At 46.8% G+C, this 27619-nt stretch overlaps 1 long non-coding RNA gene across 1 annotated transcript in view; it reads right to left on the bottom strand.

Annotated features, from left to right (window-relative positions):
• Window positions 1–24260, bottom strand: part of LOC142599245 (uncharacterized) — an 830374-nt gene extending 806114 nt beyond the window's left edge. The window contains exon 1 of the long non-coding RNA XR_012832874.1: window positions 24043–24260. This is a non-coding gene — a long non-coding RNA (uncharacterized LOC142599245). The remainder of the gene's footprint in view (window positions 1–24042) is intronic.
• Window positions 24261–27619: the final 3359 nt, after the last annotated feature.

Here is a 27619-nt window from a genome sequence, read left to right as displayed (position 1 = left end):
GTGTTCAATACACTTGGAATTGACTGCCCCAGGGGTGGAAGCATAGTCCTACCATTTGTCATGGACTAATCCAAACTGCACTGGAAGAGGGTGGTGCCCCTGAACATCTACAATGCATCAATGACAACATTGTGTGGGGCAACAAGGCAGAAGAAGTGTTTGAGAAGGGAAAAAGAGTAATTCGGATTCTTCTGAAAGCTGGTTTCACCATAAAGAAAAGAAAGGTCAAGGGACCTGCACAGGAGATCCAGTTCTTGGGAATAAAATTGGAAGATGGAAGCCGTCATGTGCCTATGGATGTGGTCAACAAGATAGCAACTATGTCTCCACCAGCTAACAAGAAGGAAACAAGCCTTCCTGGGCCTTCTGGGGTTCTGGAGAAGGCATATTCCAGGTTATAGTCAAATTGTGAGCCCTCTCTATCGAGTAACCTGGAAAAAGAACTATTTTGAGTGGGGCCTTGAGCAACAACAAGCCTTTGAGCATATCGAACAGGAAATAGCTCGTGCAGTAGCTCTTGGACCTGTCTGGACAGGACCAGCTGTACAAAATGTACTCTACACTGCAGCTGGGGAGCATGGTCTCACCTGCAGTCTCTGGCAGAAAACAGCAGGAGAAACCCGAGGTCGACCATTAGGGTTTTGGAGCCGGTGGTATCAAGGATCAGAAGCCCACTACCCCCCAACAGAAAAAGAGATCCTAGCAGCATATGAAGGGATTCGAGCCACTTCAGAAGTTGGTGGTACAGAAGCATCTCTCCTCTTGGCACCGCGATTGCCCGTGCTACACTGGATGTTCAAAGGAACCATTCCCTCTACACATCACGCAACCAGCACACTACATGGAGTAAGTGGGTAGCATTGATCATGCAGTGAGCTCGACTAGGGAAACCCAACCACCCAGGAATTCTGGAAGAGATTATGGACTGGCTAGAAGGCAGAGATTTTGGAGCACTGTCTGAGGAGGTAGCTCGTGCCCAAGAGGCACCACCATATAATGAGTTACCAGAAGATGAAAGGCATTATGCTCTGTTTACTGATGGATCCTGTCATGTGGTAGGAAACCATCGGAAGTGGAAAGCTGCTGTGTGGAGTCCCACACGACAAGTCGTTGAGGCCACTGAAGGAGAAGGTGAGTCAAGTCAGTTCGCAGAAGTGAAAGCCATTCAGCTAGCCCTAAAGATTGCTGAATGAGAAAAGTGGCCAGTACTCTATCTCTATACTGAGTCCTGGATGGTGGCAAATGCCCTATGGGGTTGGCTACAGCAGTGGAAGAAGACCAATTGGCAGCACAGGGGCAAACCTATCTGGGCTGCTGCGTTGTGGCAGGACATCGCTGCCTGGGTAGAAAACATGGCTGTAAAGGTACATCATGTAGATGCTCACATGCCCAAAAGCCGTGCCACTGAAGAACATGAAAACAATGAACAGGTAGACAAGGCTGCCAAAATTGAAGTAGCTCAAGTGGACCTGGACTGGGAGCGTAAGGGTGAGCTATTTGTAGCTCGACGGGCCCACAAAACATTGGGTCATCTAGGGAGAGATACAACATACAGATGCGGTCGTGATCAAGGGGTTGACCTGACCATGGAGGCCATCATATCCGACAGAAGTCATCTCCAGAGGCTGAGGGCTTGTGGTGTTTTTCCAATTGCCTTGTGTGTTGGTTTTGCGTGGCAAGGTTTTGGTAGCGGGGGGGCTACAGGGGTGGCTTCTGTGAGAAGCTGCTAGAAGCTTCCCCTGTGTCTGACAGAGCCAATGCCAGCCGGCTCCAAGACGGACCCGCCGCTGGCCAAGGCCAAGCCAATCAGCGCCTCTGTGATAACATATTTAAGAAAGAGAAAAACAGTTAGAGAGCGTTTTTGCAGCCAGAGAGAGGAGTGAGAAGATGTAAGAACATCTGCAGACACCAAGGTCAGTGAAGAAGGAGGGGGAGGGGGTGCTCCAGGCACCGGAGCAAGATTCCCCTGCAGCCCGTGGTGAAGACCATGGTGAAGCAGGCTGTCCCCCTGCAGCCCATGGAGGGAGGATGAGGGGGTGTAGCGATTCCACCTGCAGCCTGTGGAGGACCCCACGCCGGAGCAGGTGGAGACACCTGAAGGAGGCTGTGGCCCCGTGGGAAGCCCGCGCTGGAGCAAGCTCCTGGCAGGACCTGTGGATCTGTCCTGGTTCTGGCAAGGATAGAGTTAATTTCCCAAGGAGCCAGGACAGGTGAGCCAAGCTGGCCGGGGGCTATTCCATACCATGTGACATCATGCTCACCATAAAAGGGGGCCAGTCGGGCAGGGGTGGGTTCGGCGTGTCGGCGTGGCTCCGGGACGGGTCGGTCGTCCGGTTGGTCGGTCGTCGGATCGGTAAAATCGTTCTCTGTTATCACCATTGTTACTATCTGTTATCAGCACTGTTGTTGATTGTTTTCCCTCTCCCTTGCTGTCCCAGTAAACTGCCCTTATCCCAACCCTCCAGGCTTTGCCCTTGTTTTTCCGTTCTCCTCCCCATCCCGCCGGGGGAGGGGTGAGCGAGCGGCTGGGGCTAAACCACGTCAGTCCTTTTTGGCGCCCAACGTGGGGCTCGAGGGGTTGTGATAAGGACAAGTCTGACCCAAGTGTGTTAAAACAAAGTTGTTAAAAGCATTTATGATGTTATTGAAACAGTCACTGGTCATAATGATGTTCTGTTTGCTCACATGGCTCTGTTTTGTAAACCCGTGTTTACTCTATGCAATCCCTGCGGTGCTGTTTATCACCTCTGGGAGAGGGGTTCGTGTTCTCATGTTGTTATATTGTGTGATAATGACTTATGATAAGATATCATTGACAGTCATGGGTCTGAGCTGGTATGTGTATGTAGCATTTCGGTCAGGCCCGTACCTCGGTCAATATCTTTCAGAATTGATTAATAATTGGACCCCATCTATGGGGAAGACAAGGGGGGATACCTTCTCCCACTCTTTCACCTCCCCTTTTCCCTTTTGGCTGGTTACAACAATTTTGGAGTATTTTGAATACCCTTGGAATGTTCAGGCCATTATATTCCTATTGCTAGGTCTCCTGAATGCTTTCCCACTCCTGTTCAGGGTTAGCAAAAATCTTTCCAAGAGTACCACCCAGGGATCTTCCCCAAGGCTGAATGGTCAGGGCTGGCATGGCATGTGGGAGAGTATGGGTGGGTATCTAGAGACCTTTTCACCCCCAATGGTTTGGAGCTTCACTCCTGAACAACTGCAAGACCCTGCTAAAATGGTAGAATATTTGAAAGGAAAATGCTGTGGGGATTCTAAGGAGACACAACTTCCTGCACTGTGCTGGGCCCTGGCCACAATCTATCAAACACTGCTGGATAGTAGACAGCACCATCCAGAGGGAGAGAGCGGACCCACAGGCACTGCAGCTGCCCAGGCCCCTGCGACAGGCACTGCAGCTGCCCAAACCCCTGCGACAGGCACTGCAGCTACCCAAACCCCCGCAACAGGCACTGTAGTCGAGCCAAAAGATCAACCCACACCAGTATCAGTCGCCCCTATACACAAAAAGAAATACACAAGGAAATCGGTTCGCTTAGTGAAAGATGATGATGAACCGGGGCCATCACGAGAACAAGAAGAAGAGCCAGAACCAGAAGTGATCACTCGATCCCTGTCCCTGAGTGAGCGGAGAGATATGTGGAAAGATTTCAGCCGCCTTCCAGGGGAGCACATCATTACCTGGCTGCTCCGCTGCTGGGATAATGGGGCCAGTAGCCTGGAACTGGAGGGCAGGGAGGCCAAGCAGCTAGGATCCTTGTCTAGGGAAGGGGGCATTGACAAAGCAATTGGGAAGAAGGCACAGGGCCTCAGCCTCTGGAGGCGCCTCCTGTCAAGTGTGAGGGAAAGGTATCCTTTCAGCGAAGATGTCATATGTCGGCCAGGCAAGTGGACCACTATGGAGAGAGGTATTCAATATCTGAGGGAATTAGCTGTGCGGGAGATGGTTTATTATGATCCGGACAATGCACAGTTGCCCACAGACCCCGATGAAGTCCACTGTACCCGACCCATGTGGCGAAAATTTGTATGGAGCGCACCATCATTGTACGCCAACTCACTGGGAGTAATCGACTGGAAAAGTGAAGAGGCACCCACGGTGGACGAAGTGGCTGGCCGGCTCCGGCAGTATGAAGAGAGCCTTTCCTCCTCCCTAGTCTCGGCTGTGGACAAACTGTCTCAGGATGTCCGGCAACTCAAAGAGGGTATATCTTACTCCCCACCTGTACAGACCCGCATTTCAGCTGTTAGGAGTAAACGTTTTTCTGCTCCAGAGAGGGGATATAGAGCATACACACCACGAGGTATCCTGTGGTTTTTCCTGCGTGACCACGGAGAAGACATGAGGAAATGGGATGGGAAGCCCACCTCAACCCTGCGGGCACGCGTACATGAGCTACAAGGCAAGACAGCTGTAAAAAGGGACTCTTCCAGAAAGAATGCTGCTCCAGTTTCCACCGGGCAGCCCCCCAGACCAAGTGAAAGGCCTGATCGCACTTCTGATCCTCTTGAAGGGACTTCTAAGTCCTTTCTGCAAGAGGTGAGTAGTGACTATGACGAGCAGGACTAGAGGGGCCCTGCCTCCAGCCAGGTGGAGGAAAGGGACAATAGGCTTTATTGGACTGTGTGGATTCGATGGCCTGGCACATCGAACCCACAGGAGTACAAGGCCCTAGCGGACACGGGTGCACAGTGTACCCTAATGCCATCGAACTATGAAGGGGTGGAACCAATATCTATTTCTGGTGTGACGGGGGATCCCAACAGTTGACTCTGTTGGAGGCTGAAGTAAATCTAACTGGGAATGAGTGGCAAAAGCACCCCATTGTGACTGGGCCGGAGGCTCCGTGCATCCTGGGCATAGACTACCTCCGGAAAGGGTATTTCAAAGACCCAAAAGGTTACAGGTGGGCTTTTGGAATAGCTGCCTTAGAAGCGGAGGAAATTGAACCATTGTCTAGTTTGCCTGGTCTCTCGGAGGACCCTTCTGTTGTAGGGTTGCTGAAGGTTGAAGAGCAACAGGTGCCGATTGCTACTACAACTGTGCACCGGCGGCAATACCGCACCAACAGAGACTCCCTGGTTCCCATCCACAAACTAATTCATCAACTGGAGGGTCAGGGAGTGATCAGCAGAACCCACTCACCCTTTAACAGTCCCATATGGCCAGTGCGGAAGTCCAATGGAGAGTGGAGGTTGACGGTAGACTATCGTGGCCTGAAGGAAGTCACACCGCCCATGAGCGCTGCCGTGCCGGATATGCTGGAACTTCAATATGAACTGGAGTCAAAGGCAGCCAAATGGTATGCCACAATTGATATCGCTAATGCATTTTTCTCGATCCCTTTGGCAGCAGAGTGCAGGCCGCAGTTTGCCTTCACTTGGAGGGGCGTCCAGTACACCTGGAATCGACTGCCCCAGGGGTGGAAACACAGCCCCACCATCTGCCATGGACTGATCCAGACTGCACTGGAAAAGGGTGAAGCCCCAGAGCACCTGCAATACATTGATGACATCATTGTATGGGGCAACTCAGCAGAGGAAGTTTCTGAGAAAGGGAAGAAAATAATCCAAATCCTGCTGCAGGCTGGCTTTGCCATAAAACGAAGTAAGGTGAAGGGGCCTGCGCAGGAAATCCAATTTTTAGGCATAAGGTGGCATGATGGGCGGCGTCAAATCCCTATGGATATTATCAACAAAATAGCAGCCATGTCTCCACCAACCAACAAAAAGGAGACACAGGCCTTCTTAGGTGTTGTGGGTTTCTGGCGAATGCACATTCCGAATTACAGTTTGATAGTAAGCCCTCTGTACCATGTCACCTGGAAGAAGAATGATTTCAAATGGGGCCCTGAGCAACGACAAGCTTTCGAACAGATTAAACAAGAAATAGTTCATGCTGTAGCTCTTGGGCCAGTCCGGGCAGGACCAGATGTAAAAAATGTGCTGTACACCGCAGCCGGGGAGAATGGCCCTACCTGGAGTCTCTGGCAGAAAGCACCAGGGGAGACTCGAGTTCGACCCCTGGGGTTTTAGAGCCGGGGATATAGAGGATCCGAGGCCCGCTACACTCCCAACTGAAAAGGAGATATTGGCAGCCTACGAAGGGGTTCGAGCTGCTTCAGAGGTGATTGGCACTGAAGCACAGCTCCTCTTGGCACCCCGACTGCCAGTGCTGGGCTGGATGTTCAAAGGGAGGGCTCCTTCTACACATCATGCGACCGATGCTACATGGAGTAAGTGGGTTGCGCTGATCACACAATGGGCTAGAATAGGAAGCCCCAGTCGTCCAGGGATTCTGGAAGTGATCACAGACTGGCCAGAAGGGAAAGATTTCGGAATGTCGCCAGAGGAGGAGGTGACACGTGCTGAAGAAGCCCCACCGTATAATAAACTAACAGAAGATGAGAAGCCATATGCCCTCTTCACTGATGGGTCCTGTCGCATCGTGGGAAAGCATCGAAGGTGGAAGGCCGCTGTATGGAGTCCTACACGGCGAGTTGCAGAAGCTGCTGAAGGAGAAGGTGAATCGAGCCAGTTTGCAGAGGTGAAAGCCATCCAGCTGGCTTTAGATATTGCTGAAAGAGAAAAGTGGCCAACGCTGTACCTCTACACTGCCTCATGGATGGTGGCCAATGCCCTGTGGGGGTGGTTACAGCAGTGGAAGCAGAGCAACTGGCAGTGCAGAGGCAAACTCATCTCGGCTGCCCCACTGTGGCAAGATATTGCTGCCCGGCTAGAGAAGCTGATTGTAAAGGTAGGTCATGTAGATGCCCACGTACCCAAGAGTCGGGCCACTGAGGAACATCACAACAACCAGCAGGTAGATCAGGCTGCCAAGATTGAAGTGGCTCAGGTGGATTTGGACTGGCAGCGTAAGGGTGAATTATTTCTAGCTCGGTGGGCCCATGACACTTCAGGTCATCAAGGAAGAGATGCGACATATAGATGGGCCCGTGATCGAGGGGTGGACTTGAGCATGGACGCCATCTCACAGGTCATCCATCAATGTGAAACATGCGCTTCAGTCAAGCAAGCCAAGCGGGTAAAGCCTCTGTGGTATGGAGGCCGATGGCTGAAATATAAATATGGGGAAGCATGGCAAATCGACTACATCACGCTCCCACAAACCCGCCAAGGCAAGCGTTATGTCCTCACAATGGTGGAAGCAACCACTGGGTGGCTAGAAACATATCCTGTGCCCCATGCCACTGCCCGGAACACTATTCTGGGTCTTGAAAAGCAAGTCCTGTGGCGACATGGCACCCCAGAGAGAATTGAGTCAGACAACAGGACTCATTTTCAGAACAACCTCATAGACACCTGGGCCAAAGAGCATGGTATTGAGTGAGTGTATCACATCCCCTATCATGGGCCAGCCTCTGGGAAAGTTGAAAGGTGTAATGGGCTGCTAAAAACCACCCTGAGGGCAATGGGTGGTGGGACTCTCAAACAGTGGGATACGCATTTAGCAAAGGCCACCTGGTTAGTTAACACTAGGGGATCTGCCAATCGAGCTGGCCCTGCCCAGTCAAAATTCCCACGCCCAGTAGAAGGAGATAAAGTTCCTGTAGTGCGCATGAAAAATATGTTGGGTAAAACAGTCTGGGTTACCCCTACTTCAGGCAAAGGCAAGCCCATCTGCGGGATTGCTTTTGCTCAGGGACCAGGGTGCACTTGGTGGGTGATGAGAAAAGATGGGGAAGTCCGGTGTGTACCCCAAGGGGATTTGATTTTGGGTGAAAATAGCCAATAAATTAAATTGCATGATATTAATAGCGATATACTGTATCAATGGTATGACCATAAGAATCACCCAAAACTAATGAAGGATGGACTTTGAAACTGAACAAAAAGTGCCACGATGATGGAACTAGAACTGCCTTCAACTGGTGCCCAGAAACTTCATCGAAAAATCACATCTTTGGCATCCAGACTGTGAGCATGGACCATACCAGATACACCGGCTGTGAAGACTCCGGATGCAGCGTGCAACAATCCAGCTGCACGCACCATTGCTCCTGCCCTGAGAGACTGTAATGGCAGATGGAACCCAAAACCCTGGACTAAATGAACTCGACAGACATTTTAGAGCGATAGCCCATAGAGTAAGGCAATGAGTTCTGTAAAATAATCTGGGCATGACGTAGATGGTATGGAATAAGGGGTGGATAATGTCCTGGTTCTGGCAAGGATAGAGTTAATTTCCCAAGGAGCCAGGACAGGTGAGCCAAGCTGGCCGGGGGCTATTCCATACCATGTGACATCATGCTCACCATAAAAGGGGGCCAGTCGGGCAGGGGCGGGTTCGGCGTGTCGGCGTGGCTCCGGGACGGGTCGGGCGTCCGGTCGGTCGGTCGGTCGTCGGTCGTCGGATCGGTAAAATCGTTCTCTGTTATCACCATTGTTACTATCTGTTATCAGCACTGTTGTTGATTGTTCTCCCTCTCCCTTGCTGTCCCAGTAAACTGCCCTTATCCCAACCCTCGAGGCTTTGCCCTTGTTTTTCCGTTCTCCTCCCCATCCCGCCGGGGGAGGGGTGAGCGAGCGGCTGAGGCTAAACCACGTCAGGATCCGTGGAGAGAGGAGCCCACGCCAGAGCAGGTTTGCTGACAGGACTTGTGACCCCGTGGGGGACCCACGCTGGAGCAGTTTGCTCCTGAAGGTCTGCACCCCGTGGAGGAGACTCACGTTGGAGAAGGCCGTGAAGGACTGTCTCCCGTGAGAGGGACCCCACGCTGGAGCGGGGGAACGATGAGTCCTCCCCCTGAGGATGAAGAAGCGGCAGAAACACCGCGTGAGGAACTGACTGTAACCCCCACTCCCCGTCCCCCTGTGCCGCTGAGGAGGGGCGGAGGTTGAAGCCGGGAGTGAAGTTGAGCCCGGGAAGATGGGAGGGGTGGGGGGAGGTGTTTTTAAGATTTGGCTTTATTTCTCATTTCTCTACTCTGTTTTGCTTAGTAATAAATAAGATGAATTCCCTCTCTAAGTTCGGTCTGTTTTGCTCGTGATGATAATTAGAGAATGATCTCTCCCTGTCCTTATCTCGACCCGTAAGTTTTTTTTTTTTTTCATTGTACCTTTTCTCCCCTGTCTAATGAAAGAGGGGAGTGATAGAGCGGCTCTGGTGGGAACCTGGCCCTCAGCCAGGGTCAACCCACCACACCTTGTCAATTTCCCCTTCCTTAGACAGGGATCCCAGCTTCTTGGCTTCCCTACCCTCTAATTCCAAGCTACTAGCTCCATTATCCCAGCATCAGAGCATCCAGGTGACAATGTGCTCATCTGGATGACAAGCATGAATAACCCAACTGGTAGCAAGTTGGCTATGTTCCATTCAAAATTAAACAGCAAGTCAAACTGGGTCATAGTTGCACTTTACTGGGCTAATGCTGTCTAGTCAGACAACGGCACAGGAGCATTTTCAGATCAGTCTGCTCAGCCATGGGAGGAGGAATAGAGAGCAAAGGAAGTTTGGCTGTCAGAAACCTTGTTTTATCTTCTATCATAAATAGCCAACTGGCAGCTGGTCAGGCATTCAAAGTTGAAAGTTCTAGTGACACCTGTTTTAGGAACATCTCTTCCTCAGTTAATGGGCTGAAAGTGTAAGCATCAGGCAGCAGCCTGAACTGATAGCTAAAGCCACTTTCCATTTCAACTGTGCCGTGGACTATGTTGATCTGTAAGTTCTGCATGTATTCCTTGCCTGTGGGCACATAGGTCAGGTTGATATTGTCATTGCCAGTGGATGAGGCAACTGCTGTTGTTGCTGTCAGGCCCAATCTGCTGCCCATTAAAGACAGGGAACAGACCTGGGCTGCTGTTTATGCATGCTAAACTGTCTCCATGAAGTCCTTTTTACTTTTCTAAGTGTTACAATTGGTTTGTGGTAAAGTGAAAGTCAATTCTGAAAAAATTTCTTGTGAATCATGGTTTTATAATTTACCCTTTTAAAAACAACATCCCTGAGATGGCTAAAGACAAGAGAATTAAAACTTTCATTTAAAGGTGGAAAGTGCAATCACGTCCACCATAAATATGAGCCTACTCTTATTTTATTGCACACTGAACCTTAACATGTGCTTCAGCTGCATGGTTAGGGCAGCATGCAGTTTTGCTCTATATTTTTGTTTGGCTTTATAGTATGACTTAAATAACTACCTACTGCTTCCTGCCTGAAGAGAGGGTGTTGCAGTTGCATCTGTCTAGAGGAAAGAAGAATAAACAAGCAGAGGGAAGAAAGGGCAGAAGGAGAAAAGATTGCTGGAAAAGGCATACAGCACAATATGATGGCACTTTTGAGGCGAGTGATGCTATTCCTCCTCTCACAAAGGAGAGCTCTGTAATAACAAAATGTATACCCTAACAGGACATTATTCAGGTTGCAAAGTCAAACACCCAAAGGTTAGCAGAAAGAAAAGTGAAGATGGTGTGGTGAGGTGGGTTCTGACCAGGCAAGGAATGGGCTTGAGTGCCTCTATCAGCATGGAAACCAAGCACCAGTGTGAGCTCACCCACCCAGTGAGATTCATCAGTGGGAGCAGTGAGGTGGAGAGAGGCAATCAGGTGGTCTGCAGGGAAGAAGTACTATTTCTCCAGTGCTTGGAGGAAAAACTGAGGTTTTATATGTAACTTTGCTTTAAAAGTGTTAGAAACCTGTAATGAAAAATGAGAAGAGGAGCATAAGGACTGGCTATCCTTGTCAGAGTGGTTTATAGAGGTGCTATGGGAAGGGCTTGTACTCTGCAGTGAAGGACTTCAGAAAATGGAGGTAGGGCTAAGTGCAGGGAGAAGCTAGAAGTGAAAGACACAACTGCATCTCAGTTTATGACTGCATTTTTCTCCTCTAATCGGCTCTGGAGCTGGTATTCAACAGAGCTGACTGGTCCTGAGAGTACTTGTGCTCTCCTGAAAGGTGCATTTCTTAAAATATTTCCTGCCAATGCACAGAGCAGTTTGAAATTACACCCTCTTTCTGGCATCCACCCAGACAGAGCTTTATGAGAGAAAGAACAATGGGTTACTCATAGTAGCAGTGGCGCACAGACATAGCGTAGTCCCTGTTTGTATACCTTTTGCATCCCTTTCTCCCACCAGTGGGAGGCTGATCTCAGTACCTCAGCCCTGCCACGGGCCACCCTAGCAGCTGTGGTGCGGCTGCTTCAGCCCTGGGAGGCGTTCGATCCGTTCGGAGCTTGTCACCCTCTAACACAGTGAGGAAAAGCCTCACATCTCTTCTGCAAAACTCATTGCAATGACTTGCACCCCAAGACCAAGCTGGAAAGCTTTTGCTCAGTAACCAGTTTGCAAAATGCACCAGTCAGGAGGTATCAGCCGAGGAGACACCTTGGGTGGAGAGGACAGGGCTGCAGGGAGAGGGAGGTGTGGTTGCACTGCTGGCTTTGTCTCCGGGCATACTCCTGCATAACTGCTTCAGAAAGCTGCAGGAGGGTCAGTAATGTGAATGTACAATACAACAAAAAAACTACAGCATAAGACTTGAAAAACTACATATTTAAAAAAATGTTTTTGGAGAGTTTGCACGTTTGAATGGTGTAGGATAGGTTTCTACTTGCTGGGCAACTAGGCCTCATCTTCATGTTAACATCATAAAGAAGATTTGAAATGAAAGAAATTTTAGGGATGTTTAATAAACAGATTGGAAAGCGTTTAATATTGGTAAGATGACCTATGTTTTTATCTACCTAGATCTCCAAAATGGGTATGCTGTCTTCCCCCTGCAACATTTTTTTTTATGACTCGTGGCAATTCAGGTTGAGATTTTAAGGTCGGAATTTGAAGACAGTTGAAAACACAAAATTAAAATGGGGAAAATCTTCTGATGTACAAACAAATGCTCCTCTCCTTTTGACAATGCTGTAATTGAGATGCTTGAGCTGCAGAAAAAAGAAGGTGACAGATTATTTTTGGCAAAGGGAACTTTAATTGTGCAGTTGCAAACCTGCATTTGCACAAAAAGGGCAAGTCTAGGTTTGCTGAATGCACTGCTTTATGAAGCTGTTGCTTTGGGATGAAATGAACTGGATAAGACCACCCTTCATATCTTGATTGGCAGGATATTTGGGTTGCTGTGAATCCAAAGGGATTTTTTTCATGTGTCTGAAAAAACTCATATATGGAAACAGCTGCATTGTAAATATACTCTGACTGACTAGACTGTTAATTCATGGGATATGAACATGTAATGATAAAAGGGAGATTAACAATCTTTGTCCACTATGAGTGAATCTATATGTTCCCACTGCCTGCTTTTACAGTCCGTAATCTGAAAAAAGTGCCAACCCCAAACCACTAAAATAGTTTTTAAAAATTCATCTAAAAATGTTTAAATCTGCATCTTGCTTAGAAGTGAGGACTAATGTGCTATACTCATGGTACTGGCTCTTGGAAATGATACTAAGTGCACCTGGGTCTGTCATTTTGTCTGCTTGTCTATCATACAGGGTATTCTTCTTTCTTTCAAGCATTTCATAAGAAAAGAATGGAAATGTCACTGCAACAGTGGTCTCAGAGTAGATCACCCTGAACACTTAGGGTCTGCTTTAGAAAGCTGATCAGTGTTCTTTGCACTAGGCTCCCAAAGAGTTAATCTGAGAAAGTAAAATGGAAAAAGAGGAAATATTTTTTTCAAATACAAAATAAAAAAGCAGAAGCATAAGAAAATATAATTTGCTAGTTTGCCATCATCTGTCAAAAATGCATGCAAGTAATCACTTGCACTTTCTCTCCTCAGGATGCATAAGATCTACACAAAAATTGGTTCTACATGAAAGCCTAAAAATGCAGAACCAAAGCCTTGGAAAAATAAACCTGGAAGTATGTGATTATAAGAAACTGAGGAAGCAGGTCAAACCATCTGCAAGGTTGACTCCCACAATGAGACTACTGGGGCAATGGAAATGAAAAAGTCCTATATTATCCAATAGAGTATGAGTAATTGGGTGGGTTCATACTGTACAGGAGTCAGATCTGCTAATACAATTCAGATAGAAGGACTACTGACCTCACTGCTGAAATCAGGCACATGAGTAGATGTCCTCACCAGGTGTTCATTAGTAAAATGAGTTGCAACCATATAAAATGTATTCGTTAAAGAAAAGTGGGTGGAACAGGCTGCATGAGCATGCCTCATCCCCTTCAGAGTGAAATTAGGCAGGTTTGCTTAACCTGAGGATAATTAAAATGGACTAACTTCACTGGATTGGGTGACACTTGCACAATCCATTGTCATGATCCATTCTGCTGATTGGTTGTGGGGTGGTTACCTCCCACAGAGTGATGATAACAAGCATCTATGAGCTACTGTTATTGTAAGCAACCCCAGCCATTTCTGCACTAAATATTTGAGAGTGGTGTTAGTTTTGCCAGTGTCTAGTCCCAAGTGATTGCTCATGCAAAGTCTGCCTCATACAACCTTGTAGAACTTGCAGTGTAGTTATTCTCAGTTTAATAAAAACTCTCATTAGGGGAAAAGTTTTTAAATTTTTTTCCCCTTAAGTAAGATTACATTTCGTTCCAAGCTCCCAGGCAGTATTTGCATGTGCATTTATCAGACCTATATCATCTTGGACCTTGCTAGTCTTGGTGCTGCTCTCATAGAATTCCAAGATAGATTGTACTAGGTACAATCCTGTTTCAGTTTTAGTGTAACTTTCTTCACCACTGTTGTCAGTTTTCAGTGTATTTATGTGGCTGTATGGAAGGCTGATTCTTTCTCAATCAAATGCTTTATATACTGATTTTTAAAAAATCATCTTGGCCAATGAAACAAAAAAGATCAAGAGTTAGGTCTGTCCAGGTTTCAGCAGGGATAGAGTCAATTTTCTGACAGCTAGTGTAGTGCTGTGTTTTGGATTTAGGATGAGCCCTAAAGCCCTGGTCCTTATGGGGGATTTCAACCACCCTGATATCTGTTGGAGGGACAACGCAGCAGGGCACAAGCAATCCAGGAAGTTCCTGGAATGTGTTGATGACAACTTTCTCCTCCAAGTGATAGAGGAGCCCATGAGGAGAGGTGTCATGCTGGATCTTGTTCTCACCAACAAGGAGGGGCTGGTAGGGGATGTGAAGCTCAAGGGCAGCCTTGGCTGCAGTGACCATGAAATGGTGGAATTCAGGATCCTCAGGGCAGCGAGGAGGGCGCACAGCAAGCTCACTACCCTGGACTTCAGGAGAGCAGACTTTGGCCTCTTGAGGGACCTGCTTGGTAGAATACCATGGGACAGAGCCCTGGAGGGAAGAGGGGCCCAAGACAGCTGGCTAATATTCAAGGGTCACCTCCTCCAAGCTCAGGAGCGATGCAGCCCAACAAAGAGAAAGTCAAGCAAAACCACCAAGAGGCCCCCATGGATGAACAAAGAGCTCCTGGGCAAAGTCAAACAAAAAAAGGAAGCCTACAGAGGGTGGAAGCAAGGGCATGTAGCCTGGGAGGAATACAGAGAAACTGTCCGAGCAGCCAGGGATCAGGTTAGGAAAGCCAAAGCCCTGCTAGAATTAAATCTGGCCAGGGATGTCAAGGACAACAAGAAAAACTTCTATAGGTATGTTAGTGATAAAAGGAGGATGAGGGAAATTGTGGGTCCCCTCTGGAATGAAACAGGAGACCTGGTTACCCAGGATATGGAAAAGGCTGAGGTACTCAATGTCTTCTTTGCCTCAGTCTTCACCGGCAAATGCTTGAGCCACACTGCCCAGGTCACAAAAGGCAAAGGCAGGGACTGGGAGAATGAACTTCCCACTGTAGGAGAAGATCAGGTTTGAGAATATCTAAGGAACCTGAAGGTGCACAAGTCCATGGGACCTGATGAGATGCATCCATGGGTCCTGAGGGAACTGGCAGATGAAGTGGCCAGGCCACTCGCCATCATATCTGAGAAGTCCTGGCAGTCTGGCGAAGTTCCCATTGACTGGAAAAGGGGAAACATAACCCCCATTTTTAAAAAGGGAAAAAAGAAAGACCCAGGGAACTACAGGCTGGTCAGTCTCACCTCCGTGCCTGGCAAGATCATGGAGCAGACCCTCCTGGAGACTATGCTCAGGCACAGGGAAAATAAGGAGGTGATTGATGACAGCCAACATGGCTTCACTAAGGGCAAATCATGCCTGACAAATTTGGTGGCCTTCTATGATGGGGTTACAGCGTTGGTGGATAAGGGAAGAGCAACTGATGTCATCTACCTGGCCTTGTGCAAGGCATTTGACACTGTCCAGCATGACATCCTTGTGTCTAAGGTGGAGAGACATGGATTCGATGGATGGACCACTCGGTGGATAAGGGATTGGCTGGATGGTCGCACTCAAAGAGTTGTGGTCAACGGCTCAATGTCCAAGTGGAGAATGGTGACCAGTGGCATTCCTCAGGGGTCGGTACTGGGACCAGCGCTGTTTAACATCTTTGTCGGTGACACGGACAGTGGGATCGAGTGCACCCTCAGCAAGTTTGCTGATGACACCAAGCTGTGTGGTGGGGTCGACACGCTGGAGGGAAGGGATGCCATCCAGAGGGACCCTGACAGGCTGGAGAGGTGGGCCCATGCAAACTGCATGAAGTTCAACAAGGCCAAGTGCAAGGTCCTGCATGTGGGTCGGCGCAATCCCAAGCACGACTACAGGCTGGGCAAGGAATGGATTGAGAGCAGCCCTGAGGAGAAGGACTTGGGGGTATTGATTGATGAGAAGCTCAACATGAGCTGGCAGTGTGTGCTTGCAGCCCAGAAAACCAACCGTGTCCTGGGCTGCATCAAAAGAAACATGACCAGCAGGTCGAGGGAGGTGATCCTGCCCCTCTACTTCTCTTTTTTGAGACCCCACCTGGAGTACTGCATCCAGCTCTGGGGGCCCCAGTACAGGAGAGACATGGAGCTGTCGGAGAGAGTCCAGAGGAGGGCCACGAAGCTGATCAGAGGGCTGGAGCACCTCTCCTATGAGGACAGGCTGAGAGAGTTGGGGTTGTTCAGCCTGGAGAAAAGAAGGCTCCAGGGAGACCTAATTGTGGCCTTCCAGTACCTGAAGGGGGCCTACAGGAAAGCTGGAGAGGGACTGTTTATCAGGGAGTGTAGTGACAGGACAAGGGGTAATGGGTTTAAATTGAAGGAGGGTCGATTTAGATTAGATGTTAGAAAGAAATTCTTTACTGTGAGGGTGGTGAGGCACTGGAACAGGTTGCCCAGAGAGGTTGTGGATGCCCCCTCCCTGGGAGTGTTTAAGGCCAGGTTGGATGAGGCTTTGGGCAATGTGGTCTAGTGGAGGGTGTCCCTGCCTGTGGCAGGGGGGTTGGAACTAGATGATGTTTGAGGTCCCTTCCAACCCAAACCATTCTATGATTCTGTGAATAATGCTAATAACACACTGATGTTTTTAGTTGTTGTCAAGCCGTCAAGGACTTTTCACCTTCTCATACTGCCCTGCTAAGGAGAAGATGGGGGGCACCCAAGAAGCTGGGAGGGGACAGAGCCAGGGCAGCTGACCTAAACTGACCAAGGAGATATTCCATACCATACAACATCATGTTCCATTTATCAGTGGGGGGTGGTCTGATAGGCATGTCAGCTTGGGGCCTGGCGTGGCAACTGGGGGTCTTGCACAGCAGCCAAGGGTCTTGCGCAGCATCGACTTTGGAGTGATGGCATTTGTCTTCCCGAGTAACTGTTACGTGTGATGGAGCCCTGTTTTCCTGGAGATGGCTGAATACCTGCCTGCCAATGGGATGTGGTCGATGAATTCCTTGTCTTGTTTTGCTTGTGCGTGTGGGCTGGGAGGCTGGGCAGCTGGGGGTCTTGTGTAGCATTGACCTCAGGTATTAAGAAATTGTGCTGTTCATCACTTGTTTTTATTGTTGTTGTTATTATTATTATTATTATTATTTTCCTTCTTGTGTTTGTCCTATTACACTATTTTTATCTCAATCCACGAGTTCTCTCACTTTCACTCTTCCAATTCTCTTCCCCATCCCAGGGGTGGGGGGGGAGTGAGCAAGCGGCTGCGTGGTGCTTAGTTGCCAGCGGGGCCTAAACCACAACAATGTGCTTCTAGTAAAAAGTCCTATAACTTGTAGCAGAAAATGGCAAGGTCTGTGAAGAATTAACCAGCTTCCAGAATTCCCTGGCAAGATATCACTCTGTATTGATTGATATTTTTCTGGGTTTATATCTGCCACTTGCTAAACTATATTTCTTTTAGAGACATTTCTGTGATACTCTGTCTATCATCTTTATACTGTTCTCATCTCCATTAATTTATATAGTAGTTTTCTGTAGGGTAGAAACACATTTCTTGTTTTCATACAACTGCATCATTCTCATTTTACTGTGCCCCATCTTTTAGTAGGCTAATTAGTGTTTCAGTCATAATTTATTGTTTAATGATTTTCCATTGAGAACTGTAAGGGTACTTAAGTATTGAAAAAAGTACAGTAGAAACAGACAATCCCAGCTCCAAAAAAACAGGCCAACATTCTCCACTGATATAAACTGACAGAGGTCTGTTGAACAAAAATATTCACACTACATGAGATTTTTCAATCCAGGAGGTAATTCACTAAAAGAGAATAGTGACTGGCTCCATCCAAATTAAATCATTTATAAGACTGGATTGAATATACAATATTTGTTCAGACAGGGTAAACAGAATGATAGGACAAAGGTTTATTCATGAAGTGGCTGTTCTCTGTTCAGTTGTACTTTCTTTGCAGGTTGATCACGAGATAAATTTATGCAATATGATCCAATGCTCCATCATATTATTACATATATTACATATATTACATATATATGCAATATATATATACACACACATATACATATATTACATCATATATTACATCATATATTACATATAATTACAACAGACGCTGGAGCAGTGTGAGGAGCAGCAGCAGCGTCACCGAAACCCGGGAATAAACCTCGTAACACCAATGTAGTGTTAAAAGGCAGGCATTCTTTATTGCAGCGCTGGATGCACGGGGGATAGCTCCACCCAACGTGCATGCCAGGTGATCACCAACACACAGGTTATGTAGGATCAAAACATACATATTCATCGTTTTTCTCAGAAAAGGCAGTCCTATGATAATCATTTCTTAGAACCCATTTCCATATTCTCCTCCCCGTCACGCATGCTCAGTGATTTGAGTCGGTGGTCCTCAAGGGGTCTCCGGTGGTCGTCAGTGGTCGCACACCCGTGTTCGCTAGATGACCCTCTTCTTGTGGGCATGCGCAGTGTCCTTGTAGGTGCACCTGTCCATAACAACTTACTTCATAAGATTAATATTCCCGAACCTATTGTCCGGTTGGGTAGGGACTGTACATGGAACATAGCAGCCTTGTACATTGCCATGGTCAGTTAGCTTCGTTATCTATTACCTTGGTTACAAACTAATTATCTCAACCTGATTCTATAGTTTCTGTTTCACGGCCCCTATCCTATGGTTACATTTCCCCCCTTTGGAAGTTTTGAAATAATCACTTTTCAATACTTCCATTTAGGCAATTAATATTTTCTTCTATATTTGCTTTAAAATCATACGTTTAACACAGCCAATTGCAATACAGAAGATCACTAACATAATCACAATTATAAAAGACTTTGCAAAAGGCTTGCCAACCATCCAAAGAAAATCCCAATCCATGCAGAATCTTGTTTAACCATGAATTTTCTAATCCAATTCGTAATTCTCTACTGTTTTGTGTCACTTGTTTTATTCTGGCCAGTTGTTGGTTAAGATCTTCCATCACATTTGGTACATGCACACAACATGTATCATTAGTGAGCCCTAGATAGCCACATACTCCATGCTCTTTGAGTAATAAAAGATCCAGAGCCAATCTGTTCTGTAATGCCATTTTGCTAGTGGCTTGTACTTGGGTATTTAACTCAGCTAAGCCTGTTTGTGTGGCATTTGCTAATATTTCTACTTGTATCAAGAGATTATGCAAGATCAATTTGTTTTGAAATGCTGATATTCCAGGTAAAAAAATAGACTCCAATACCCACCCAACTTTAGTCCCGGTACTAGGGGATTGCCAAGAATCATCCTCTCTTTTCACTCGAGTCCACCATCAGGGTCGTAATGGTGACTTCCTCCAAAGGGGACATAGTGTTAACAGTCCCAAAGTCCACTGTTTATTTCGATTCCTTATTGGCATGTGAGTATTCCATTTTCCATCGCTGCTTACCCACACTGTCAACCCCAAACTCTCTATTTGCCCCCTAATACAATCTATTCCAGGCCACGTCTTCCTATCATCCTTTAAGTGGGACCAGGTATCATTTAAATCATTACTATAATTTCTGCATGCACATCCCCACCTTAAAGCTTTTGCAATTGGGTAAAGTCGTTGGATCTCAGCATCGGTTGTTTCACAGTTATAGACCTTTGAACAATTCCACTTTCTGGAATTCCACTGTTCTCTTTGTCTCATTTGCTCAACATTGCCATAAATTGTCCTCACTCGAGGAGGATCCTTTAGAGATCCAGGCATTCCAGTAAAATCTGCACACCATTCTATCTTTTGAATATGATCCCAGGTTCCTCTTTGGGGTTGCTTCCATGTTTTCATGATTTGGCATCCCCAAGGTATATTGGTACAGGCATCTCCAGATGGTCGATAGATTATTTCCTTTGCCCATGGGGTTGCAGGTTTAGTAATGTTACATTTAGAAATTGTTTCATTATTTCTTTCAAAATTCAGAGTATAATTTCCTTCCGACCCCACCCAGGGCAATTTGTTAACTTTTCCTTTCCACATATTTTTCCATGCTGCAGTCAGATTCATGGTTAACATTCCCCAAGGAATTGGGTCCCTAGCAGATCTTGGGATTGGCAGGCAAGCTGTTACAGATGTTAAATTCTGCACTTTTTCAAACCCTTGAATTAGTTGCAAAATCAAATTATTCTCTAGTGCCATTCCCACCGAAAAGAAAACACTCACTAATACCGTTATTCTCATCTTCTAATAATCGACATCCTATCCTACTGTTTCCAAAAGTATTGTTTCGGGCTCACGATTTCTCTGAAGAGAGGAAGGAAAAAAGAAAAAAAAAATAATCGACAACATATTACAAAAATTATTACAATTCCTCCTGAAAAGATACCCAACAGAAACTCCAAAAGTATCAGTTTAGCACAGTTATTCTCCCAAGTACACTGCATTAAATTTTTCTGCGAAGTCTTAGTTTTAAAAGTCCCTCTTGCGTGGATGTCCACTGATCCGATGGTGCCTTCTTCACCCGGGTGTAGTGAATCCACGGCTCCACTCCTTCTACCTTAATTGCGGTATAAGTTGTCAACAGTACCTGGAAAGGTCCCTTCCACTTTTCCTGGAGTGGTTCAGAATTCCATGTTCTTATGTACACAAAGTCACCTGGCTGGTATTGATGTACAGGTATATGCAGGGCAAGTGGCCTGGTCAGTACAATATATCCTCTGAGTGCTTCAAGGGTCCTTCCTAAAGAAATCAAATACATTTTCAAATCTGTTTCCCCTGTTACCCTCATATCCCTTGGGATTAGGGGAATTTGGTAAGGTTTGCCATACAATATTTCATATGGGCTTGCACCATCTTTAGATCTCGGTTGGATTCTTGTTCTTAAAAGAGCTAATGGCAAGGCCTGTGGCCATTTCAAAGATGCTTCTTGGCAAATTTTACTCATTTGTCTTTTCAAGGTCTGGTTCATTCTTTCAATTTTCCCGCTTGATTGCGGTCTCCAGGGAGTATGCAAATCCCAATTTATCCCTAGGATTTTACTTACTTGTTGGACTATTTCTGCTACAAAATGTGGTCCTCTATCAGAGGACATGCCCAATGGTACCCCAAACCTTGGTATTATTTCCTTTAACAATATTTTAACCACTTCTCTCACTTTGTTGGTGCGACAAGGAAAAGCCTCCGGCCATCCAGAAAACGTATCAATCAATACCAAGAAATATCTATACCCATTTTGTCTAGGTAACTCAGAGAAATCGACTTGCCAATAATCTCCTGGGGAATTACCCTGCTTTGTTACTCCTAAAGGTGCTTTCCCCTGGTTTAAAGGATTATTTTTAAGACAAATTGGACACTTAGCTATGATTGACTTAATTATTCCTGTCATTCCTACACACACTACAGATGTTCTCAAACTTGTAACCATAGCATCCACACCCCAATGCGTCTGCTCATGTTTCTCTTTTGCAAGTTCTAACATAACTTATGGGGTCACTATTACCTGATTTTCTGGTGTTACCCACCATCCTTCTGCATTTTGGGATGCCTTTAAATGCTCTGCCAATTGTTCGTCTAATTTACCGTATCTTACTTTTACATTTGGAATTTTTACCTGTTTTACTGGTACTAGTGCAAGGACACCTTGTTCTGCAGCCTCCTTTGCAGCTTTATCCGCCAACCGATTACCTATATTTACAGCCGTCTGACCAAATTGATGAGCCTTGCAATGCATTACGGCCACTTCCTTCGGTTTCTGCACATCTTGTAGGAGTTGAAGAACTTCCTCCTTATGTCTTATTGGTGATCCTTGGGCTGATAACAGTCCTCTTTCTTTCCAGAGAGCTCCATGAGTGTGGATCACACCAAATGCATATTTGGAATCAGTCCACATGTTTACCCTTTTCCCTTCTGCCATCCATAAAGCCTGCTTTAGCGCCACCAATTCTGCTTTCTGCGCTGATGTATTTGCAGGTAGTGTCCCTGACTCCAATACCTTGTCGGTGGTAACAACAGCATACCCGGCCATTCGCCTTCCTTCTTGCACAAAACTGCTTCCATCCATAAACAGTTCCAGATCAGGATCCTTCAAAGGTTCGTCCTTCAGGTCCGGTCTGCTGGAATAAACTTGTTCAATGGTTAGCAGGCAATCATGTTCCAATTTCTCGGTAGGATTTTCTGTTGACAGGAACATTGCTGGATTTACAATTGCTGTGGTTTTTAATTCCACATCATCTTGTTCCAATAGGACAACCTGGTATTTCAACATTCTGCTAGGGGATAGCCAGTGACCCCCCTTTTGTTCTAAGACAGTTATTACCATATGCGGTACATATACCACTATCTTTTGACCCATAGTCAATTTTCGTGCTTCCTGAATCAGCAGCACCGTTGCTGCCATGGCATGCAAACATCCCGGCCATCCTTTACTCACGGTGTCAAGTTGTTTGGAGAAGTACCCCACCGGTCGCTTCCAGGATCCCAGCCGTTGCACCAGCACTCCAAGGGGCAGATGTTGCCTTTCGTGCACAAACAGCTCAAACGGTTTAGTCAGATCAGGTAAACCCAATGCAGGGGCCATCATTAATGCCTTTTTGAGTTCTTTAAATGATTTGTGGCATTCCGGTGTCCAAGTCAGGTATTGGTCTTTAGATTCTTTCAGGGCTTCATATAGGGGTTTCACATACAGTCCATAATTTAGAATCCAGAGTCGACACCACCCAATCATTCCCAGAAAGGCTCTCAGTTCCTTTGGACTGTTAGGTTCGGGGATCTGACAAATGGCTTCTTTTCTTTCGTTTCCCAGTTGTCTCTGTCCTTGAGATATCTCAAATCCCAAATAAATCACTCCTTCTTTCCCTATCTGGGCCTTGTTTCTGGAAACTCTGTATCCTCCTTGGCCCAGGAAATTCAATAAACTGATGGTCATTTCAAAACATGTTTCTTTACTTTCTGCTGCTATCAGGATGTCATCCACATACTGTAATAATATACCTCCTCCTTGATTCTGTTTCTTCCACATTTCTAACTCTTTTGCCAATTGATTTCCAAATATCATAGGGCTATTTTTAAATCCTTGGGGAAGCACAGTCCATGTTAGTTGCGATTTTTGTCCTGTAGCAGGACTTTCCCATTCAAAAGCAAATATGCTTTGACTTTTTGTATCGAGAGGTATGCAAAAGAAGGCATCCTTTAAATCCAGTACAGTAAACCATTTATGTTCCTCCTTCAAAGATGTCAGTAAAGTGTATGGATTGGCCACTACTGGGCGTATGCCTTGAACTATTTGATTTATGGCCCTTAAATCCTGAACTAATTGGTATTCCTTGCCTCCTGATTTCCTTACTGGCAATATAGGGGTATTGTATTCTGATTCACATTCTACTAACAGCCCATGTTCTAAAAATTTTGTAATTAATCCCTCTAATCCCTTTCGAGCCTCCCACTCGAGCATGGTGACCACCCAGCAAAAAGCCATGTCCTCTGCTGCTCCTGAGCTTCTAGTACCCAGCAGAACCAATGCAGCCACACAGACAGAGCTCCTGTAAGAGCATGCAGACACCCAGGTTTCAGGCTGCAGAATGTGCATGGGGCTACTCCCAGAGATGGAGTGCAGTAGCAAGCACACTTGTGCCAGGTGTGCCTAGGTAGATGAACTGCTCTGCCTGGTAGCTGAGCTTCAGGAGGAGGTGGGCAGACTGAGGAGCATCTGAGAGTCTGAGAAGGAGATAGGACAATGGAGCTGTTGTCCCACAAGTGGGGTCTGGAACACGGTGTGCAATAAGCCAACCTTACACACAGAGCTGAGATATTTATTTATTTCATGTTTGTGCAAAGATGGGTGCTAGGTGGTTGTGGTGGGTTGACCCTGGCTGAGGGCCAGGTGCCCACCAGAGCTGCTCTATCACTCCCCTCCTTCACTAGACAGGGGAGAAAAAGTATAACAAAAAGCTTATGGGTCGAGATAAGGACAGGGAGAGATCACTCACTAATTATCGTCACAAGCAAAACAGACCGAACTTAGAGAGGGAATTCATCTAATTTATTACTAAGCAAAACAGAGCAGAGGAATGAGAAATAAAATCAAATCTTAAAACACCTCCCCCCACCCCTCCCATCTTCCCGGGCTCAACTTCACTCCCAGCTTCAACCTCCGCCCCCTCCTCAGCGGCACAGGGGGACAGGGAATGGGGGTTACGGTCAGTTCATCACACATTGTTTCTGCTGCTTCTTCATCCTCAGGGGGAGGACTCCTCTCATCATTCCCTGGAGCACCTCCTCCCCCTCCTTCTTCACTGACCTTGGTGTCTGCAGAGTTTCTTACATCTTCTCACTCCTCTCTCCGGCTGCAAAAGCTCTCTCCCTAACTGTTTTTTTCCCTTCTTAAATATGTTATCACAGAGGCGCTGATTGGCTTGGCCTTGGCCAGCGGCGGGTCCGTCTTGGAGCCAGCTGGCATTGGCTCTATCAGACACAGGGGAAGCTTCTGGCAGCTTCTCACAGAAGCCACCCCTGTAGCCCCCCCTGCAGCCCCCCCTGCTACCAAAACCTTGCCACACAAACCCAACACAGCGGTAATTCCACAAAGCTAGCACACTACACAAAGAAACTACAACATATTTATCTTGTTACATGATTAGAAAAACCCACCTAAATTTGTGCTCATTGGTTAGTAATTACTATTTCATCTTCTATTGGTTAAACATATTTAGATTAGCACACATGCTCCTGAAGGATATGGGGGGGGTAATTTGCATAGTCCTTCAATTGAGTCAGTGGTCGCGATCTCCCCCCTGCCGCTGCCTTTACCTTTCCCCCAGTTACCGCAGATTTTTGTTGACTTCATGCTTCCTTGACAATCATTCAGCTTTCCACACCTTCTGGGGCAGGATGTTCCCTTTTTATCAGTCTTTTAGCCCCTCTTTGAGGATAGTCATTTGCAAGGCATGCATTTTTATATAAAGTAATTGGGCTTACAAAATAAAGCTAATGATCAGTGGTCCTCCTTAGAAGACCAAAGCAGTATATTTAACCCTAAATTAAACAGTGTCACTATAACCTAAGCATTAACTCAAACATATATTTTTACTTAGTTTATAGAGCTGTGCTCTGCCATCTCTGGTACACACAAGCCAACTCAGCATGGCAACTACTGAGGTAGGTCCAGTATCTGTTTTGTTCCATGAGGAAGGCAGCATTGCAAGGGATAGGGAGAGTTGGAAGCAGATTACTGCATGGAGTTGTAAGAGGAACCCCTCCTTGCCCTCTCAGCTACCTTTACAGAGTAGGTATGAGGCTCTGGGTATGGTAGACGAATCACATGATGAGACTGAAGAGGAGGAATCTGTGCAAGCACTCTCACCAAGGTCAGACCCCAACCCCTTGCATCAAGAGTCACGTTAAGACTAGTGCTGAGAAGAAACAATGGCAAGTTATGGTCATAGGTGACCCCCTCCTGAGGGGAATGGAGGCATCGATCTGCAGATCAGACCCTCTTTTCAGAGAAGTTTTCTGCCTCCCCGGGGCCTGAATCAGGGATGTCACTAGATGACTAATGAGCTTAGTACAGCCTTTGGACTATTACCCACTACTGCTCTTTCATGTGGGTACTAATGACATTGCAACAAGAAGTCTAAGGACAATCAGAAGAGATTTCAGGGTCCTGGGGAGAACGCTAAAGGATTCAGGAGCACAGGTAGTGTCTTCCTCAATCCTCCTAGTAATAGGGAGAGACATTGGAAGAAACAGGTGTGCCCAAGACATCAATATCTGGCTCCAGGACTAGTGCCTCCACCAGAACTTTGTTTTTCATAATCATGGAAGACACTTCAAGACACAAGACATACTGGGGGCTGACAGGATCCACCTGACCTGATGAGAAAAACGCTTCTTTGCTTGTAAGCTGGTGTCCTGGGTTCAGCTAGGATAGAGTTAATTTTCACTAGAAGCTGGGATGGGACACAGCCAGGACAGGTGACCCAAACTAGCCAAAGGGGTATTCCATACCATGTGACATCATGCTCAGCATAAAAGGGGGGCTAGTCCAGGAGGGGCGATGCGGCTGCAGGATGCGTGGCTCAGGGACGGTCTGGCTTTTGGACGGGTCTGAGCGTGCGGTCTGAGTTGTACGGTCATTGGATGAGAAACTGCATTGTGTATCACCAGTTGTGTATATTCTGTTAAGTACTGTTGTTGTAATTTCCCTCTCCCTTTGCTGTCCCAGTAAACTGTCCTTATCTCAACACAAGAGGCTACTGCCTTTGTCTTCCCATTCTCCTCCCCATCCCACTGGGGGCGGGGGAGGGGTGACTGAGTGACAGTGTGGTGCTCAGCTGGGGCTAAACGACAACAGTCCTTTTTGGCGCCCAATGTGGAGCACGAAGGGTTGAGATAACAGCAGATTTGACCTGAGTGTGTTGAAACAAAGTTGTTATAAGTATTTATTGTATTATTTTAAGCAACCGCTGGTCACAATGGTGTTTTGTTTGAGCACGTGGTTGTGGTATCTAAACCCTTACTTGCTGTATGTACTCCTTGCGATGCTGTTTATCATCTCTGGGAGAGGGGTCCAGATTCTCATTTTGCTGTACTGTGTAATATCAACTTATGATAACATTAACGGTCATGAGCTTAAGTTGGTATTTGTATGGGGCTTTGCTGTCATGCCTGTACCTCGGATGACATCTCTTTGAATTGATTAATAATTGCACCCAATCTATGGGAAAGACAGAGAGGGATACCTTCTCCCACTCTTTCACCTCCCCTTTTCCATCCAGGCTAGTCACAAACAGCTTTTGAGAATTCTGAATACCCTTGGGATGTTCAAGACAGCATGTTCCTATTATTATGTCTTCTGAATGTGTTTCAAATCTTGTTCAGGGTTACAAAACAGTGTTTTAAGAATATCACCCAGAGATCTTCCCCGAGGCTGAATAGTCAGGGCTGGTACAGCATGTGGGAGAGTGTGGGCAGGTATCTAGAGACCTTCTCACCCTCAATGCTTTGGAATTTCACCCTCGAACAACTACAGCATCCTGATAAATTGATAGAATATTTGAAAGGGAAATGCTGTGGTTATTCCAAGGAGGCACAACTTACCGCCCTGTGCTGGGCCCTGGCCACTATCTACCAAACACTGCTCGATAGTAGGCAGCGCCATCAAGGGGAAGAGAGGGAGAACAAACCCACAGGCACGACAGGCACTGCGGCTAGCCCAGCCCCCACAACAGCCACAGCAGCTAGTTCAACCCCCATGACAGGTACAGCAGCTAGTTCAAATCCCACGACAGGCACTGTGGCCACTCAAACCCCAGCGACAGACACTGTGGCTACTCAAACCCCTGTGACAGGGAGTGCAGGTGAACCAAAAAATCAACCCGTACCCATATCAGTTGCCCCTATACAGAAGAAGAAATACACAAAGAAATCAGTTCGCTTAGTGAAAGATGATGATGAACCAGGACCATCATGAGAACAAGAAGAAGAGCCAGAACCAGAAGTGATCACTCGATCCCTGTCCCTGAGTGAGCTGCGAGATATGAGAAAAGATTTCAGCTGCCTTCCAGGGGAGCACATCATTACCTGGCTGCTCTGGTGCTGGGATAACAGGGCCAGTAGCCTGGAAAAGGAGGGCAGGGATGCCAAGCAGCTGGGATCCCTGTCTAGGGAAGGGGGCATTGACAAGGCAACTGGGAAGAAGGCACAGGCCCTCAGCCTCTGGAGGCGACTACTGTCATGTGTGAGGGAAAGGTATCCCTTCAGTGAAGATGTTGTATGTTGGCCAGGCAAGTGGACCACCATGGAACGAGGTATGCAATATCTGAGGGAATTAGCTGTGCCGGAGATGGTTTATTATGACCCGGACAACGTGCAGTTAC

Source organism: Balearica regulorum, chromosome W (genome assembly GCF_011004875.1).
Source record: "Balearica regulorum gibbericeps isolate bBalReg1 chromosome W, bBalReg1.pri, whole genome shotgun sequence".
Taxonomy (NCBI): Eukaryota; Metazoa; Chordata; class Aves; order Gruiformes; family Gruidae; genus Balearica; species Balearica regulorum.
The sequence above is the reverse complement of the archived record's forward strand: the minus strand, read 5'-3'. Positions and strand labels throughout refer to the sequence as shown.